This window comes from Macaca nemestrina, chromosome 15 (assembly GCF_043159975.1).
Source record: "Macaca nemestrina isolate mMacNem1 chromosome 15, mMacNem.hap1, whole genome shotgun sequence".
In the NCBI taxonomy this organism is placed as follows: domain Eukaryota; kingdom Metazoa; phylum Chordata; class Mammalia; order Primates; family Cercopithecidae; genus Macaca; species Macaca nemestrina.
The window spans coordinates 66,764,744-66,783,774 of NC_092139.1; the positions used below are offsets into that span (position 1 = coordinate 66,764,744).

Sequence of the window (19,031 nt, forward strand, 5' to 3'; positions counted from 1 at the left end):
GCGAAGGCAGAGCAAGATTAAATCAGGGACAGGATCCCTTCAAATCCACTTCAGGGCCAGGGTCAGGCCAGGGCCAGGGCCAGGACAGGGCCAAGACAGGGCCAGGGCCAGGACTGTCAGGATCATTGGCAGGGCCAGGGCCATGGCACGACCAGGGTCAGGAGCAGTGGTCAATGCCGGGCCAAGGCCAGAGCAAGGACCAGGTTTGCACTAGGGCCAGTGTGAGGGCCAAGGCGGGGTCAGGGCGGGGCCAAAGGCAGGGCAGAGCCAGGGCAGGGTGGAGCAGGCCCAGGGTGGCACTGGGTAAAGGCAGGGCATGACCAACCAGGGCAGGTCTATGGCTGTGGCAGGGCCAGGGCCAGGGCCAGGGCCAGGGCCAAGGCAGGGCCAAGACAGTGACAGCTCCAGGGCAGGGCCGGGGTTAGGACCACAGACATGTCCAAGGCCAGTGCCAGGGCAAGGGCAGGGGCAGGGCCAGGGTCATCTAAGAACCAAGGACAAAGCCAGGCCCAGAGCAGGGCCAGGACAGGTACCTGGCAGGGCTAGGGTCTGGGACAGGGCCATGGCAGGGCCAGGGCCACAACCAGGTCTGTGCTATGGCCAGGTCCAGCACAGTGCCCAGGCAAGGCTAGGGTGAAGGCCAAGGTAGGGCCAGCGCAGGGTCAAAGCTAGAGTACGGCCAAGGCAGGACCAGGGCAGGCAAGGCAGGGCCAGGGCAGGCAAGGCAGGGCCAGGAAAGCATAGGGCCAAGGCAGGGCAGGGCCGGGACAGTGCCAAGACCTGAGCAGGGCCAGGGAACAGCCAGGGCAGGGACAGGGCCATGGCCATGGCCTGGGCAGGACCAGGTTCGGGACAGGAGCAAAACAAGGGCAACAACAGTGCAGGTTCTTGGCACAGCCAGGGTCCAGGACAGTGTCAGGGCAGGGCCAAGGCAGGGTCTGGGCCATGGGAAGACGAGCAACAGGGCTGGGGCTTTTCCAGTGACAGGACCAGAGTCAGGGCAAGGGCCAGGGCAGTGCAAGGCCAGGGTAGGGCCAGGCATTTCACGGTCAGGGCCAGGGGAGAACCAGGGCAAGGTCTGAAGCAGGGCAGGGCCAGGGCCAGGACAGGTCCAGGGCAGGTCCATGACAGGGCCAGGGGCTGCGTAAGGGCAAGGGCAGGGCCAGAGCAAGGTAAGGGTCAGGGCCAAGGCCAGGATAGGGACAGGGCAAGAAATATGGCAGGACCAAGGGCAATGCCAAGGCCAGGGCTGAGTCAGGGCAGGGCAGGGCATGGAATGGCCAGCGCAGGACACGACAAAAGGCGGTCCATAGAAAGAGCAGGGCTGATGCCAGGAAAGGACCAGGCTAGTGCCAAGGCTGAGGTAGTGTCATGGCATGCACAGGGCGGGGCCAGGGCCGGAATCGAGCCAGGGCACAGCCAAGGCAGGGTAGGGCAGGGCAATGACACAGCCGGGTCAGTACTAGGACAGGGCAGAACAGGGCAAGCTGATGGTAGGGGCAGGGCAAGGACAGGCCAAGGCAGAGCCAGGTCACTCCAGGGCCAGGACACCTCCAAGTCCATTTCAGGCCCAGGGCTATGAAGGACAAAGGCCAGGGCCAGGGTCAGGGCCAGGTCTGGGCTAGGGCCAGGTCCAGAGCAGGGCCTAGCGAAGACTAGGGTGAGGGACAAGGTAGGGCCAGGGCAGGCTGATGACACATCCAGTGCATGGCAGGGTAAGGTGGTGGCAAGACCAGGGGCAGACCACTGCCAACTCAGGGCCAAGGAAAGGCCATGGCCAGGGCACAGCCAGGAAAGGGTCTGGGTCAGGGCCAGGACCAAGGCAGAGCAGGGCCAGGGCCATGGCAGAGTCGGGGCAAGTCCTTGACAGGACCAGGTTCCAGGCCAGGGCCAGGGCAGAGGCAGGGGCAGGGTCTGGATAAGGGCAAGGCCAGGGATACGGTAGGACCAGGGCTAGGGCCAGGGCCCGGGCTAAGCCAGAACAAGGCCAGGGCCAGGACATAGTGAGGACAGGGCAAAGGCCAAGGCAGGGTCAGAGCAGATCCAGGGAGAGGCCAGTGCCAGCCAGGGCCAGGGCACAACCAGGGCAGTGCAAGGCAGGTCAATGGCACCACTGTGCCATGACAGGGCAAAGTCAGTGCCAGGAGAGGGCACAACACGCAGGGCCACGGTGGGGCCAGGGCAGGGAAGGGCCAAGGCAGGGCCAGAACAAATCTGGGCCAGGACACGTCCAAGGCCAGGTCAAGGCCAGAACAGGAGCAGGACCATGACCACTAGCAGGGCCAGTGCCATGACAGGACCAGGGTCAGGACAAGAGGCAGGGCCAGAGCCAAGGCCGGGCCAGCACGGGTTCAGGGAAAGGCCAGTGCAAAGGCAAAACCAGGATGGGATCGGAGCAGGGCAGGGCCGAGACAGTCCAGGTAACAGTAGGGCAGGGCCAGGGCAAGGCAGGGCAGTACAGGGCCAGGTCCACGGCAGTGGCAGGGCAAAGCCAGGCCCATTGCCAATGCAACAGCCCACCCTACAAGGCTTCTACCACCTGGCCACTGCCGCAGCCCGGCCATCGCTGTAAGCCTCACCCCCAACCCTGGCTGCAGCCGCCTGACCTCCTAGCGTGGTCACTCTCCTACCGTTCCAGCATGCTGCAGTCTCCGTCACTGCCACCCACCCTCAGCGAGGCAAGCCGTGGTGTCTTAGGCTCCAGGCGTCTCCTCCTCCTCCTGGCACAGAGCAGCTGGGCGGGCAAAGCCACAAAAGCCTAGAGGAAGATGCGAGGGGTGGTAGCATTAAGAGCCTCAACTTAACACCCTTCCCTGGCCCTGCCGCTGCCCTGGCCCTTCCCATCTTCAGGCCTTACCAAAGCCCTACCCTGGTCCTGACCCTGCCCTGGCCTGGTCCTGACCCTGTCCCCCTACCCCAGAGAAGTGGAAGGGCAGAGTCAGGGAAGGGCTGGGGCAAATAAGGGACAGGACACATCCAAATCCAAGAAAACGCCAGGGCCATGACAGAGCCAGGGCGAGTCCTTGGCAGGGCCACGTTCCAGGCCAGGGCCAGGAAAGGGTCAAGGCAGGGTCACTGTATGGCCACGGTCCAGGTCAAAGCCAGAGCAGTGGCAGGGTCAGGCCTGCATAAGGGCAGGACCAGGGCCAGGGCTGTGCCAGGACAGAACAAGCGCAGAGCAAGGCAGGACCAGAGCCAGGCATTAGAGAGAGTAGGGCAAATGCCAAGGCAAGGCCAGGGCAGTGCCAGGGCTGAGGCAAGGTCAGGGAAGGTCCAGGGCTGACTCAGTGCTAGAACCAAGACAAGAGCAAAGGCCGGGGCAGATCTAGGGCACAAGCAAGGCAGGCTAGGGCAGGGCAATAGCAAGACCAGACAACGGCAGGGCCAGCCCAGGATAGAACAGGGTACAGGCAGGGCAGGGCCAGGGCCACAGCTGTGGCAGGACAAGGACCAGGATCAGAGTCCAGGCCAGGGCAAGGGTATGGCCAGGGCAGAGGTAGGGCCAGAGGCAGGGTATAGGCAGGGCCAAGGCAGGTCCATTGCAGGGCCGGGGTTCAGACCAGGGCCGGGGCAGGGCCAGGGCCAGGGCCAGGACCAGGAGAGGGCAATGTCAGGAACACGGCCATAGCCAACTTAGCTAGAGCCAGGACAGGGACAGGGTCTGGGGTGGGGCCAGAATAGTATGCCAGGATAGGGCCAGGGCAAATTAGGGCCAGGACAGGGTCAGGAGGAGGGCTGGGCCAGGGTATGGCCTTAAGTAGCCAAGAGCCAGGTCCAGGGTCCATGCCAGTGCCAGCGCCGGCCCAGGGCAGGGGCAGGGCCATGGCCAGGTCTGGGACAAGGCTGGGGCAGGGTCAAGTTCTCGCTCAGGGTAAGCACAAGACCAGAGCAGAGCCAGGGAAGGGGCAGGGCCATGGTAGGGCCAGGAGAGGGACGGGCGAAGGCAGAGCAAGATTAAATCAGGGACAGGATCCCTTCAAATCCACTTCAGGGCCAGGGTCAGGCCAGGGCCAGGGCCAGGACAGGGCCAAGACAGGGCCAGGGCCAGGACTGTCAGGATCATTGGCAGGGCCAGGGCCATGGCACGACCAGGGTCAGGAGCAGTGGTCAATGCCGGGCCAAGGCCAGAACAAGGACCAGGTTTGCACTAGGGCCAGTGTGAGGGCCAAGGCGGGGTCAGGGCGGGGCCAAAGGCAGGGCAGAGCCAGGGCAGGGTGGAGCAGGCCCAGGGTGGCACTGGGTAAAGGCAGGGCATGACCAACCAGGGCAGGTCTATGGCTGTGGCAGGGCCAGGGCCAGGGCCAGGGCCAGGGCCAAGGCAGGGCCAAGACAGTGACAGCTCCAGGGCAGGGCCGGGGTTAGGACCACAGACATGTCCAAGGCCAGTGCCAGGGCAAGGGCAGGGGCAGGGCCAGGGTCATCTAAGAACCAAGGACAAAGCCAGGCCCAGAGCAGGGCCAGGACAGGTACCTGGCAGGGCTAGGGTCTGGGACAGGGCCATGGCAGGGCCAGGGCCACAACCAGGTCTGTGCTATGGCCAGGTCCAGCACAGTGCCCAGGCAAGGCTAGGGTGAAGGCCAAGGTAGGGCCAGCGCAGGGTCAAAGCTAGAGTACGGCCAAGGCAGGACCAGGGCAGGCAAGGCAGGGCCAGGGCAGGCAAGGCAGGGCCAGGAAAGCATAGGGCCAAGGCAGGGCAGGGCCGGGACAGTGCCAAGACCTGAGCAGGGCCAGGGAACAGCCAGGGCAGGGACAGGGCCATGGCCATGGCCTGGGCAGGACCAGGTTCGGGACAGGAGCAAAACAAGGGCAACAACAGTGCAGGTTCTTGGCACAGCCAGCGTCCAGGACAGTGTCAGGGCAGGGCCAAGGCAGGGTCTGGGCCATGGGAAGACGAGCAACAGGGCTGGGGCTTTTCCAGTGACAGGACCAGAGTCAGGGCAAGGGCCAGGGCAGTGCAAGGCCAGGGTAGGGCCAGGCATTTCACGGTCAGGGCCAGGGGAGAACCAGGGCAAGGTCTGAAGCAGGGCAGGGCCAGGGCCAGGACAGGTCCAGGGCAGGTCCATGACAGGGCCAGGGGCTGCGTAAGGGCAAGGGCAGGGCCAGAGCAAGGTAAGGGTCAGGGCCAAGGCCAGGATAGGGACAGGGCAAGAAATATGGCAGGACCAAGGGCAATGCCAAGGCCAGGGCTGAGTCAGGGCAGGGCAGGGCATGGAATGGCCAGCGCAGGACACGACAAAAGGCGGTCCATAGAAAGAGCAGGGCTGATGCCAGGAAAGGACCAGGCTAGTGCCAAGGCTGAGGTAGTGTCATGGCATGCACAGGGCGGGGCCAGGGCCGGAATCGAGCCAGGGCACAGCCAAGGCAGGGTAGGGCAGGGCAATGACACAGCCGGGTCAGTACTAGGACAGGGCAGAACAGGGCAAGCTGATGGTAGGGGCAGGGCAAGGACAGGCCAAGGCAGAGCCAGGTCACTCCAGGGCCAGGACACCTCCAAGTCCATTTCAGGCCCAGGGCTATGAAGGACAAAGGCCAGGGCCAGGGTCAGGGCCAGGTCTGGGCTAGGGCCAGGTCCAGAGCAGGGCCTAGCGAAGACTAGGGTGAGGGACAAGGTAGGGCCAGGGCAGGCTGATGACACATCCAGTGCATGGCAGGGTAAGGTGGTGGCAAGACCAGGGGCAGACCACTGCCAACTCAGGGCCAAGGAAAGGCCATGGCCAGGGCACAGCCAGGAAAGGGTCTGGGTCAGGACCAGGACCAAGGCAGAGCAGGGCCAGGGCCATGGCAGAGTCGGGGCAAGTCCTTGACAGGACCAGGTTCCAGGCCAGGGCCAGGGCAGAGGCAGGGGCAGGGTCTGGATAAGGGCAAGGCCAGGGATACGGTAGGACCAGGGCTAGGGCCAGGGCCCGGGCTAAGCCAGAACAAGGCCAGGGCCAGGACATAGTGAGGACAGGGCAAAGGCCAAGGCAGGGTCAGAGCAGATCCAGGGAGAGGCCAGTGCCAGCCAGGGCCAGGGCACAACCAGGGCAGTGCAAGGCAGGTCAATGGCACCACTGTGCCATGACAGGGCAAAGTCAGTGCCAGGAGAGGGCACAACACGCAGGGCCACGGTGGGGCCAGGGCAGGGAAGGGCCAAGGCAGGGCCAGAACAAATCTGGGCCAGGACACGTCCAAGGCCAGGTCAAGGCCAGAACAGGAGCAGGACCATGACCACTAGCAGGGCCAGTGCCATGACAGGACCAGGGTCAGGACAAGAGGCAGGGCCAGAGCCAAGGCCGGGCCAGCACAGGTTCAGGGAAAGGCCAGTGCAAAGGCAAAACCAGGATGGGATCGGAGCAGGGCAGGGCCGAGACAGTCCAGGTAACAGTAGGGCAGGGCCAGGGCAAGGCAGGGCAGTACAGGGCCAGGTCCACGGCAGTGGCAGGGCAAAGCCAGGCCCATTGCCAATGCAACAGCCCACCCTACAAGGCTTCTACCACCTGGCCACTGCCGCAGCCCGGCCATCGCTGTAAGCCTCACCCCCAACCCTGGCTGCAGCCGCCTGACCTCCTAGCGTGGTCACTCTCCTACCGTTCCAGCATGCTGCAGTCTCCGTCACTGCCACCCACCCTCAGCGAGGCAAGCCGTGGTGTCTTAGGCTCCAGGCGTCTCCTCCTCCTCCTGGCACAGAGCAGCTGGGCGGGCAAAGCCACAAAAGCCTAGAGGAAGATGCGAGGGGTGGTAGCATTAAGAGCCTCAACTTAACACCCTTCCCTGGCCCTGCCGCTGCCCTGGCCCTTCCCATCTTCAGGCCTTACCAAAGCCCTACCCTGGTCCTGACCCTGCCCTGGCCTGGTCCTGACCCTGTCCCCCTACCCCAGAGAAGTGGAAGGGCAGAGTCAGGGAAGGGCTGGGGCAAATAAGGGACAGGACACATCCAAATCCAAGAAAACGCCAGGGCCATGACAGAGCCAGGGCGAGTCCTTGGCAGGGCCACGTTCCAGGCCAGGGCCAGGAAAGGGTCAAGGCAGGGTCACTGTATGGCCACGGTCCAGGTCAAAGCCAGAGCAGTGGCAGGGTCAGGCCTGCATAAGGGCAGGACCAGGGCCAGGGCTGTGCCAGGACAGAACAAGCGCAGAGCAAGGCAGGACCAGAGCCAGGCATTAGAGAGAGTAGGGCAAATGCCAAGGCAAGGCCAGGGCAGTGCCAGGGCTGAGGCAAGGTCAGGGAAGGTCCAGGGCTGACTCAGTGCTAGAACCAAGACAAGAGCAAAGGCCGGGGCAGATCTAGGGCACAAGCAAGGCAGGCTAGGGCAGGGCAATAGCAAGACCAGACAACGGCAGGGCCAGCCCAGGATAGAACAGGGTACAGGCAGGGCAGGGCCAGGGCCACAGCTGTGGCAGGACAAGGACCAGGATCAGAGTCCAGGCCAGGGCAAGGGTATGGCCAGGGCAGAGGTAGGGCCAGAGGCAGGGTATAGGCAGGGCCAAGGCAGGTCCATTGCAGGGCCGGGGTTCAGACCAGGGCCGGGGCAGGGCCAGGGCCAGGGCCAGGACCAGGAGAGGGCAATGTCAGGAACACGGCCATAGCCAACTTAGCTAGAGCCAGGACAGGGACAGGGTCTGGGGTGGGGCCAGAATAGTATGCCAGGATAGGGCCAGGGCAAATTAGGGCCAGGACAGGGTCAGGAGGAGGGCTGGGCCAGGGTATGGCCTTAAGTAGCCAAGAGCCAGGTCCAGGGTCCATGCCAGTGCCAGCGCCGGCCCAGGGCAGGGGCAGGGCCATGGCCAGGTCTGGGACAAGGCTGGGGCAGGGTCAAGTTCTCGCTCAGGGTAAGCACAAGACCAGAGCAGAGCCAGGGAAGGGGCAGGGCCATGGTAGGGCCAGGAGAGGGACGGGCGAAGGCAGAGCAAGATTAAATCAGGGACAGGATCCCTTCAAATCCACTTCAGGGCCAGGGTCAGGCCAGGGCCAGGGCCAGGACAGGGCCAAGACAGGGCCAGGGCCAGGACTGTCAGGATCATTGGCAGGGCCAGGGCCATGGCACGACCAGGGTCAGGAGCAGTGGTCAATGCCGGGCCAAGGCCAGAACAAGGACCAGGTTTGCACTAGGGCCAGTGTGAGGGCCAAGGCGGGGTCAGGGCGGGGCCAAAGGCAGGGCAGAGCCAGGGCAGGGTGGAGCAGGCCCAGGGTGGCACTGGGTAAAGGCAGGGCATGACCAACCAGGGCAGGTCTATGGCTGTGGCAGGGCCAGGGCCAGGGCCAGGGCCAGGGCCAAGGCAGGGCCAAGACAGTGACAGCTCCAGGGCAGGGCCGGGGTTAGGACCACAGACATGTCCAAGGCCAGTGCCAGGGCAAGGGCAGGGGCAGGGCCAGGGTCATCTAAGAACCAAGGACAAAGCCAGGCCCAGAGCAGGGCCAGGACAGGTACCTGGCAGGGCTAGGGTCTGGGACAGGGCCATGGCAGGGCCAGGGCCACAACCAGGTCTGTGCTATGGCCAGGTCCAGCACAGTGCCCAGGCAAGGCTAGGGTGAAGGCCAAGGTAGGGCCAGCGCAGGGTCAAAGCTAGAGTACGGCCAAGGCAGGACCAGGGCAGGCAAGGCAGGGCCAGGGCAGGCAAGGCAGGGCCAGGAAAGCATAGGGCCAAGGCAGGGCAGGGCCGGGACAGTGCCAAGACCTGAGCAGGGCCAGGGAACAGCCAGGGCAGGGACAGGGCCATGGCCATGGCCTGGGCAGGACCAGGTTCGGGACAGGAGCAAAACAAGGGCAACAACAGTGCAGGTTCTTGGCACAGCCAGCGTCCAGGACAGTGTCAGGGCAGGGCCAAGGCAGGGTCTGGGCCATGGGAAGACGAGCAACAGGGCTGGGGCTTTTCCAGTGACAGGACCAGAGTCAGGGCAAGGGCCAGGGCAGTGCAAGGCCAGGGTAGGGCCAGGCATTTCACGGTCAGGGCCAGGGGAGAACCAGGGCAAGGTCTGAAGCAGGGCAGGGCCAGGGCCAGGACAGGTCCAGGGCAGGTCCATGACAGGGCCAGGGGCTGCGTAAGGGCAAGGGCAGGGCCAGAGCAAGGTAAGGGTCAGGGCCAAGGCCAGGATAGGGACAGGGCAAGAAATATGGCAGGACCAAGGGCAATGCCAAGGCCAGGGCTGAGTCAGGGCAGGGCAGGGCATGGAATGGCCAGCGCAGGACACGACAAAAGGCGGTCCATAGAAAGAGCAGGGCTGATGCCAGGAAAGGACCAGGCTAGTGCCAAGGCTGAGGTAGTGTCATGGCATGCACAGGGCGGGGCCAGGGCCGGAATCGAGCCAGGGCACAGCCAAGGCAGGGTAGGGCAGGGCAATGACACAGCCGGGTCAGTACTAGGACAGGGCAGAACAGGGCAAGCTGATGGTAGGGGCAGGGCAAGGACAGGCCAAGGCAGAGCCAGGTCACTCCAGGGCCAGGACACCTCCAAGTCCATTTCAGGCCCAGGGCTATGAAGGACAAAGGCCAGGGCCAGGGTCAGGGCCAGGTCTGGGCTAGGGCCAGGTCCAGAGCAGGGCCTAGCGAAGACTAGGGTGAGGGACAAGGTAGGGCCAGGGCAGGCTGATGACACATCCAGTGCATGGCAGGGTAAGGTGGTGGCAAGACCAGGGGCAGACCACTGCCAACTCAGGGCCAAGGAAAGGCCATGGCCAGGGCACAGCCAGGAAAGGGTCTGGGTCAGGACCAGGACCAAGGCAGAGCAGGGCCAGGGCCATGGCAGAGTCGGGGCAAGTCCTTGACAGGACCAGGTTCCAGGCCAGGGCCAGGGCAGAGGCAGGGGCAGGGTCTGGATAAGGGCAAGGCCAGGGATACGGTAGGACCAGGGCTAGGGCCAGGGCCCGGGCTAAGCCAGAACAAGGCCAGGGCCAGGACATAGTGAGGACAGGGCAAAGGCCAAGGCAGGGTCAGAGCAGATCCAGGGAGAGGCCAGTGCCAGCCAGGGCCAGGGCACAACCAGGGCAGTGCAAGGCAGGTCAATGGCACCACTGTGCCATGACAGGGCAAAGTCAGTGCCAGGAGAGGGCACAACACGCAGGGCCACGGTGGGGCCAGGGCAGGGAAGGGCCAAGGCAGGGCCAGAACAAATCTGGGCCAGGACACGTCCAAGGCCAGGTCAAGGCCAGAACAGGAGCAGGACCATGACCACTAGCAGGGCCAGTGCCATGACAGGACCAGGGTCAGGACAAGAGGCAGGGCCAGAGCCAAGGCCGGGCCAGCACAGGTTCAGGGAAAGGCCAGTGCAAAGGCAAAACCAGGATGGGATCGGAGCAGGGCAGGGCCGAGACAGTCCAGGTAACAGTAGGGCAGGGCCAGGGCAAGGCAGGGCAGTACAGGGCCAGGTCCACGGCAGTGGCAGGGCAAAGCCAGGCCCATTGCCAATGCAACAGCCCACCCTACAAGGCTTCTACCACCTGGCCACTGCCGCAGCCCGGCCATCGCTGTAAGCCTCACCCCCAACCCTGGCTGCAGCCGCCTGACCTCCTAGCGTGGTCACTCTCCTACCGTTCCAGCATGCTGCAGTCTCCGTCACTGCCACCCACCCTCAGCGAGGCAAGCCGTGGTGTCTTAGGCTCCAGGCGTCTCCTCCTCCTCCTGGCACAGAGCAGCTGGGCGGGCAAAGCCACAAAAGCCTAGAGGAAGATGCGAGGGGTGGTAGCATTAAGAGCCTCAACTTAACACCCTTCCCTGGCCCTGCCGCTGCCCTGGCCCTTCCCATCTTCAGGCCTTACCAAAGCCCTACCCTGGTCCTGACCCTGCCCTGGCCTGGTCCTGACCCTGTCCCCCTACCCCAGAGAAGTGGAAGGGCAGAGTCAGGGAAGGGCTGGGGCAAATAAGGGACAGGACACATCCAAATCCAAGAAAACGCCAGGGCCATGACAGAGCCAGGGCGAGTCCTTGGCAGGGCCACGTTCCAGGCCAGGGCCAGGAAAGGGTCAAGGCAGGGTCACTGTATGGCCACGGTCCAGGTCAAAGCCAGAGCAGTGGCAGGGTCAGGCCTGCATAAGGGCAGGACCAGGGCCAGGGCTGTGCCAGGACAGAACAAGCGCAGAGCAAGGCAGGACCAGAGCCAGGCATTAGAGAGAGTAGGGCAAATGCCAAGGCAAGGCCAGGGCAGTGCCAGGGCTGAGGCAAGGTCAGGGAAGGTCCAGGGCTGACTCAGTGCTAGAACCAAGACAAGAGCAAAGGCCGGGGCAGATCTAGGGCACAAGCAAGGCAGGCTAGGGCAGGGCAATAGCAAGACCAGACAACGGCAGGGCCAGCCCAGGATAGAACAGGGTACAGGCAGGGCAGGGCCAGGGCCACAGCTGTGGCAGGACAAGGACCAGGATCAGAGTCCAGGCCAGGGCAAGGGTATGGCCAGGGCAGAGGTAGGGCCAGAGGCAGGGTATAGGCAGGGCCAAGGCAGGTCCATTGCAGGGCCGGGGTTCAGACCAGGGCCGGGGCAGGGCCAGGGCCAGGGCCAGGACCAGGAGAGGGCAATGTCAGGAACACGGCCATAGCCAACTTAGCTAGAGCCAGGACAGGGACAGGGTCTGGGGTGGGGCCAGAATAGTATGCCAGGATAGGGCCAGGGCAAATTAGGGCCAGGACAGGGTCAGGAGGAGGGCTGGGCCAGGGTATGGCCTTAAGTAGCCAAGAGCCAGGTCCAGGGTCCATGCCAGTGCCAGCGCCGGCCCAGGGCAGGGGCAGGGCCATGGCCAGGTCTGGGACAAGGCTGGGGCAGGGTCAAGTTCTCGCTCAGGGTAAGCACAAGACCAGAGCAGAGCCAGGGAAGGGGCAGGGCCATGGTAGGGCCAGGAGAGGGACGGGCGAAGGCAGAGCAAGATTAAATCAGGGACAGGATCCCTTCAAATCCACTTCAGGGCCAGGGTCAGGCCAGGGCCAGGGCCAGGACAGGGCCAAGACAGGGCCAGGGCCAGGACTGTCAGGATCATTGGCAGGGCCAGGGCCATGGCACGACCAGGGTCAGGAGCAGTGGTCAATGCCGGGCCAAGGCCAGAACAAGGACTAGGTTTGCACTAGGGCCAGTGTGAGGGCCAAGGCGGGGTCAGGGCGGGGCCAAAGGCGGGGCAGAGCCAGGGCAGGGTGGAGCAGGCCCAGGGTGGCACTGGGTAAAGGCAGGGCATGACCAACCAGGGCAGGTCTATGGCTGTGGCAGGGCCAGGGCCAGGGCCAGGGCCAGGGCCAAGGCAGGGCCAAGACAGTGACAGCTCCAGGGCAGGGCCGGGGTTAGGACCACAGACATGTCCAAGGCCAGTGCCAGGGCAAGGGCAGGGGCAGGGCCAGGGTCATCTAAGAACCAAGGACAAAGCCAGGCCCAGAGCAGGGCCAGGACAGGTACCTGGCAGGGCTAGGGTCTGGGACAGGGCCATGGCAGGGCCAGGGCCACAACCAGGTCTGTGCTATGGCCAGGTCCAGCACAGTGCCCAGGCAAGGCTAGGGTGAAGGCCAAGGTAGGGCCAGCGCAGGGTCAAAGCTAGAGTACGGCCAAGGCAGGACCAGGGCAGGCAAGGCAGGGCCAGGGCAGGCAAGGCAGGGCCAGGAAAGCATAGGGCCAAGGCAGGGCAGGGCCGGGACAGTGCCAAGACCTGAGCAGGGCCAGGGAACAGCCAGGGCAGGGACAGGGCCATGGCCATGGCCTGGGCAGGACCAGGTTCGGGACAGGAGCAAAACAAGGGCAACAACAGTGCAGGTTCTTGGCACAGCCAGCGTCCAGGACAGTGTCAGGGCAGGGCCAAGGCAGGGTCTGGGCCATGGGAAGACGAGCAACAGGGCTGGGGCTTTTCCAGTGACAGGACCAGAGTCAGGGCAAGGGCCAGGGCAGTGCAAGGCCAGGGTAGGGCCAGGCATTTCACGGTCAGGGCCAGGGGAGAACCAGGGCAAGGTCTGAAGCAGGGCAGGGCCAGGGCCAGGACAGGTCCAGGGCAGGTCCATGACAGGGCCAGGGGCTGCGTAAGGGCAAGGGCAGGGCCAGAGCAAGGTAAGGGTCAGGGCCAAGGCCAGGATAGGGACAGGGCAAGAAATATGGCAGGACCAAGGGCAATGCCAAGGCCAGGGCTGAGTCAGGGCAGGGCAGGGCATGGAATGGCCAGCGCAGGACACGACAAAAGGCGGTCCATAGAAAGAGCAGGGCTGATGCCAGGAAAGGACCAGGCTAGTGCCAAGGCTGAGGTAGTGTCATGGCATGCACAGGGCGGGGCCAGGGCCGGAATCGAGCCAGGGCACAGCCAAGGCAGGGTAGGGCAGGGCAATGACACAGCCGGGTCAGTACTAGGACAGGGCAGAACAGGGCAAGCTGATGGTAGGGGCAGGGCAAGGACAGGCCAAGGCAGAGCCAGGTCACTCCAGGGCCAGGACACCTCCAAGTCCATTTCAGGCCCAGGGCTATGAAGGACAAAGGCCAGGGCCAGGGTCAGGGCCAGGTCTGGGCTAGGGCCAGGTCCAGAGCAGGGCCTAGCGAAGACTAGGGTGAGGGACAAGGTAGGGCCAGGGCAGGCTGATGACACATCCAGTGCATGGCAGGGTAAGGTGGTGGCAAGACCAGGGGCAGACCACTGCCAACTCAGGGCCAAGGAAAGGCCATGGCCAGGGCACAGCCAGGAAAGGGTCTGGGTCAGGACCAGGACCAAGGCAGAGCAGGGCCAGGGCCATGGCAGAGTCGGGGCAAGTCCTTGACAGGACCAGGTTCCAGGCCAGGGCCAGGGCAGAGGCAGGGGCAGGGTCTGGATAAGGGCAAGGCCAGGGATACGGTAGGACCAGGGCTAGGGCCAGGGCCCGGGCTAAGCCAGAACAAGGCCAGGGCCAGGACATAGTGAGGACAGGGCAAAGGCCAAGGCAGGGTCAGAGCAGATCCAGGGAGAGGCCAGTGCCAGCCAGGGCCAGGGCACAACCAGGGCAGTGCAAGGCAGGTCAATGGCACCACTGTGCCATGACAGGGCAAAGTCAGTGCCAGGAGAGGGCACAACACGCAGGGCCACGGTGGGGCCAGGGCAGGGAAGGGCCAAGGCAGGGCCAGAACAAATCTGGGCCAGGACACGTCCAAGGCCAGGTCAAGGCCAGAACAGGAGCAGGACCATGACCACTAGCAGGGCCAGTGCCATGACAGGACCAGGGTCAGGACAAGAGGCAGGGCCAGAGCCAAGGCCGGGCCAGCACAGGTTCAGGGAAAGGCCAGTGCAAAGGCAAAACCAGGATGGGATCGGAGCAGGGCAGGGCCGAGACAGTCCAGGTAACAGTAGGGCAGGGCCAGGGCAAGGCAGGGCAGTACAGGGCCAGGTCCACGGCAGTGGCAGGGCAAAGCCAGGCCCATTGCCAATGCAACAGCCCACCCTACAAGGCTTCTACCACCTGGCCACTGCCGCAGCCCGGCCATCGCTGTAAGCCTCACCCCCAACCCTGGCTGCAGCCGCCTGACCTCCTAGCGTGGTCACTCTCCTACCGTTCCAGCATGCTGCAGTCTCCGTCACTGCCACCCACCCTCAGCGAGGCAAGCCGTGGTGTCTTAGGCTCCAGGCGTCTCCTCCTCCTCCTGGCACAGAGCAGCTGGGCGGGCAAAGCCACAAAAGCCTAGAGGAAGATGCGAGGGGTGGTAGCATTAAGAGCCTCAACTTAACACCCTTCCCTGGCCCTGCCGCTGCCCTGGCCCTTCCCATCTTCAGGCCTTACCAAAGCCCTACCCTGGTCCTGACCCTGCCCTGGCCTGGTCCTGACCCTGTCCCCCTACCCCAGAGAAGTGGAAGGGCAGAGTCAGGGAAGGGCTGGGGCAAATAAGGGACAGGACACATCCAAATCCAAGAAAACGCCAGGGCCATGACAGAGCCAGGGCGAGTCCTTGGCAGGGCCACGTTCCAGGCCAGGGCCAGGAAAGGGTCAAGGCAGGGTCACTGTATGGCCACGGTCCAGGTCAAAGCCAGAGCAGTGGCAGGGTCAGGCCTGCATAAGGGCAGGACCAGGGCCAGGGCTGTGCCAGGACAGAACAAGCGCAGAGCAAGGCAGGACCAGAGCCAGGCATTAGAGAGAGTAGGGCAAATGCCAAGGCAAGGCCAGGGCAGTGCCAGGGCTGAGGCAAGGTCAGGGAAGGTCCAGGGCTGACTCAGTGCTAGAACCAAGACAAGAGCAAAGGCCGGGGCAGATCTAGGGCACAAGCAAGGCAGGCTAGGGCAGGGCAATAGCAAGACCAGACAACGGCAGGGCCAGCCCAGGATAGAACAGGGTACAGGCAGGGCAGGGCCAGGGCCACAGCTGTGGCAGGACAAGGACCAGGATCAGAGTCCAGGCCAGGGCAAGGGTATGGCCAGGGCAGAGGTAGGGCCAGAGGCAGGGTATAGGCAGGGCCAAGGCAGGTCCATTGCAGGGCCGGGGTTCAGACCAGGGCCGGGGCAGGGCCAGGGCCAGGGCCAGGACCAGGAGAGGGCAATGTCAGGAACACGGCCATAGCCAACTTAGCTAGAGCCAGGACAGGGACAGGGTCTGGGGTGGGGCCAGAATAGCATGCCAGGATAGGGCCAGGGCAAATTAGGGCCAGGACAGGGTCAGGAGGAGGGCTGGGCCAGGGTATGGCCTTAAGTAGCCAAGAGCCAGGTCCAGGGTCCATGCCAGTGCCAGCGCCGGCCCAGGGCAGGGGCAGGGCCATGGCCAGGTCTGGGACAAGGCTGGGGCAGGGTCAAGTTCTCGCTCAGGGTAAGCACAAGACCAGAGCAGAGCCAGGGAAGGGGCAGGGCCATGGTAGGGCCAGGAGAGGGACGGGCGAAGGCAGAGCAAGATTAAATCAGGGACAGGATCCCTTCAAATCCACTTCAGGGCCAGGGTCTTGCCCTGAAGTGGCACTGATGCATAATTAGATATATGGGGGAAAATTAGAAACTGAAATGCAAATGTAAATTGTGAGTATACTCAGTCATGTAGCTGAAACCTTAAATTATGTGGTAAAAGACTATATTTTTAATACATTTAATGGGAAAATAAAATATTGGAAAATTTAAAAAGAAGTATATATTCACAGTGTATACCTGGAGAAAAACCATTGAGAGATCTAAATGCAAATTATAAAACCACAAAATCCGTAGGAAAATCTCTCAGAGATCAAAAGGACTACATAGCAAAAAAAAAAAAAAAGAAAAGAAAAAAAGATATAACAATAATCAAAAGACCGTGGGAAAATTATTTACCTATATCATAGAAATGGACAAATATTCTTATTGTATGTACAGGGCTACATAAATAAAAGAAATCGCTGGTTCTGAAAGGATCCCTCCGCGTCCAAAAGACCACAGGGTCGCGGTCAGGGGAGTTCTTCCAAGGATTCCGGGTCGCGCAGTCCCCTGTGGACGGCTTTGACCAACATTCTGGGGCGTGTACCTGGACGACTCGCCGAGGACTCTGGGGAGTGTAGTCCACTGCCGGGATGCGAAGCGGAGGGTCGCAGAGCCACGGGTCGCGCCGAGGATTCTGGGTAGCGTAATCCCGGCCGCGCAGAGGCTTCTGCGTAGCGTAGCCCGGGCGGCGCCGAGCGGTCCAAATCCCTGGGCGTCACCGAGCTGGGAGGTGGGTAGTCCACCGTCGGTGACCTCACCTCCTCCGTTCGCCGTCAGCCGCCTTGGTGAGTCGCGCTCCTGCGGGTCCCTCTCTCCAGCCCGCCCTTCCTGCGCAGGAAGAAGGGCCGGGAAGGCCTGGGACGCCAGGGCGCTGCTGGGGCCGTCGCGCGCCCTTCCTCAGGCCCGGCGTCTCCATGTTCTGGGGAGGGGCGGAGACCCAGGCCGCGCCTTGGAGTGGGCTGTGGTGCTGCGGCTCGCCGAGCGCCCCGGGTCTGGGCCGCTACTCAGTCTCCGTCCCCGGTTGCGTGTAGTGGTTAGGCGGTTAGGCAGCCAGGATTTCACAGGGGCGCCGAGCAACCCAGGTCTCCGTGTGCCAGGGTCGCCGCTCCTCGAGTGGGGACGGGCCAGCGGCCTAGGTAGCTGCCACGGGGGTCGTTTGGCTGGAGGTGGTGGGGGACTCGGCCACAGACTGGGTCCACCGGTTGGGTGGGGCTTACAGCCCAGAGACTGATGGACTAGGTCCGACTCGGGTTCCCTCCGACTCTTGATGCTCCAGACTTTGTTGTGGGAGGCGGGACCGGGGACGACTTCGCCCGCGTGTTTTGGGGAAGGGGCGCTGCTTTGGGTTGGGGGCAGCCCGCCTTGGGACTATCTTCCTTGGGTGGGAGGGTAGGCCGGGACCAGATGTCCTGGCACGGGCACTTCTAGACGTGTGTGTGGGGGCTCTGCGTGGGGCAGCGTCCGCGGGAGGTGAGGTAGCTGTGGGGACCCAGGTGGCCTCTTCCCTGGAGCCCTGCTAATGATGGCAAAATATATTTAAAGAGGTTTATTCTGAGTCAGTGTGAGTGACTGTGGCCCAGGTTATTCAGTCTCAAGAGGTCCTGAGAAAGTGCCCGAGGTGGTCGGCTTGCAGGTTAATCTTATACAATCCAGGGAGACAGGAATTTCAGGTAAAATCATAAATCAGCCTGAGCACTGTGGGAGGTCAGGAGTTCCAGAGCAGCCTGGGCGGCACAGCGAGACACCCTGTCTCTATGTGAAATTAGAAAAAAAAAAAATTAGCAGAGCGTAGTGTCCCATGCCTGTGGTCTCAGCTACTTCGGTGGCCCAGTCAGTTGAGTCCGGGAGGTGGAGGCTGTAACGAGCTATGTTGGCTGCACTGCATGCCAGCCTGGGCAACACAGCGAGATCCTGCCTCAGAAAATCATAAATCAATGTGAGAAAGATACACATGGGTTCCTCCCAAAAATCCAGTATCTCCAAACGGGTTTACACCTCATGGGGGCACTTAGGTATTCTTTAGTGGACAATTGGTTGAGAGACTTAAGCTGTTGCCTAAAGACTGGAATCAGAAGTATGCCAGAGTTAAGGGGATTGCATAGATGAAAGTTCTTGTTATGTAGATGAAGCCTCTTAGTTGGCAGCACACAAAATAGATGGTAAATGTATGTTTTCAGTTATTTTTGTTTCTTTGTTTGTTTTTGTTTTTTTGAGAGAGAGTCTTGCTCTGTCGCCCAGGCTAGAGTGCAGTGGCGTGATCTCAGCTCACTGCCACTACCACCTCCCCGGTTTGAGCAGTTCTCCTGCCTCAGCCTCCTGAGTAGCTGGGACTACAGATGCCCACCACCACGCCTGGCTGATTTTTGTATTTTTAGTAGAGATGGGGTTTCACCATGTTGCTCAGGCTGGTCTTGACCTCGTGACCTCAGGTGATCCACCTGCCTCGGCCTCCCAGAGTGCTGGGATTGCAGGTGTGAGCCACCATGCGTCAAACTGGCTGTCTCTTCCAGCCTAGGAAAGGCTTAGAACGAAGGAGATCTGGCTACATTAGTGGAGATTTGCTACAGATGCAAATTTTCCCACTAAAGGCAGCTTTGCGGGGCTATCCATTTCAGTATGTTGCGCCTGTGGCAGCCACTTCAAAACTTGTCAAAGAAGTATATTTTGGGCTAAAATAAATTCCTTCAGCATCTGCTGTCATGTGATGCTGTACCAGAGTCAGGTTGGAAAGTGAGCCACATTATATAAGAGTAATAAAACTCATCTGATTAGATTTTATGGTTTCTAGGACAGGACTCCCCAAGCCCCATATATACGCATTTGGGCAAGGGAAAAAAGGTGAGTTTCATCCTCACCAGGTTGGTAGGGCTTCCTTGGTTAGTGGAGTGGGAGTAACAGCAACCATTGGGCCCAGCAGTTTTTTTAAATGCCTCTGGGGCTGTGGACTGGCCAAATAACTGATTTTAATCATTTCATTATGGAAAAATTGTAAGCAGAACCCCATGGTAGAGAGACCCATCAGTCAAGATATACCTCATGACCTTGCAAGCTAATCTAGCTTGACCCAGATCCCCTCCTAACCTGTGCAGATTCATTGAGAAATGTCAGAGCCCTGCCTACTGGTTAAGACATAACCCTTTACAGTGAGAACTGAAACCCAGGCTCTATCACTTTCTTGGCTGTGTTGCTTTGAGAAAGGTATTTAAATGTTTTGT

The 19,031-nt window shown here is 62.0% G+C and overlaps 1 protein-coding gene across 2 annotated transcripts in view; it reads left to right on the forward strand.

The window, feature by feature from the left end:
* Positions 1-16,521: 16,521 nt before the first annotated feature.
* LOC139358599 (zinc finger protein 337-like) overlaps positions 16,522-19,031 on the forward strand; it is a 33,410-nt gene continuing 30,900 nt past the window's right edge. Inside the window, exon 1 of one of the 2 annotated variants that reach the window (XM_071079825.1) lies at positions 16,522-16,601. The gene's annotated coding sequence lies outside the window, so the exon portion shown is untranslated. The remainder of the gene's footprint in view (positions 16,602-19,031) is intronic. The other variant, XM_071079823.1, reaches the window with a different exon arrangement.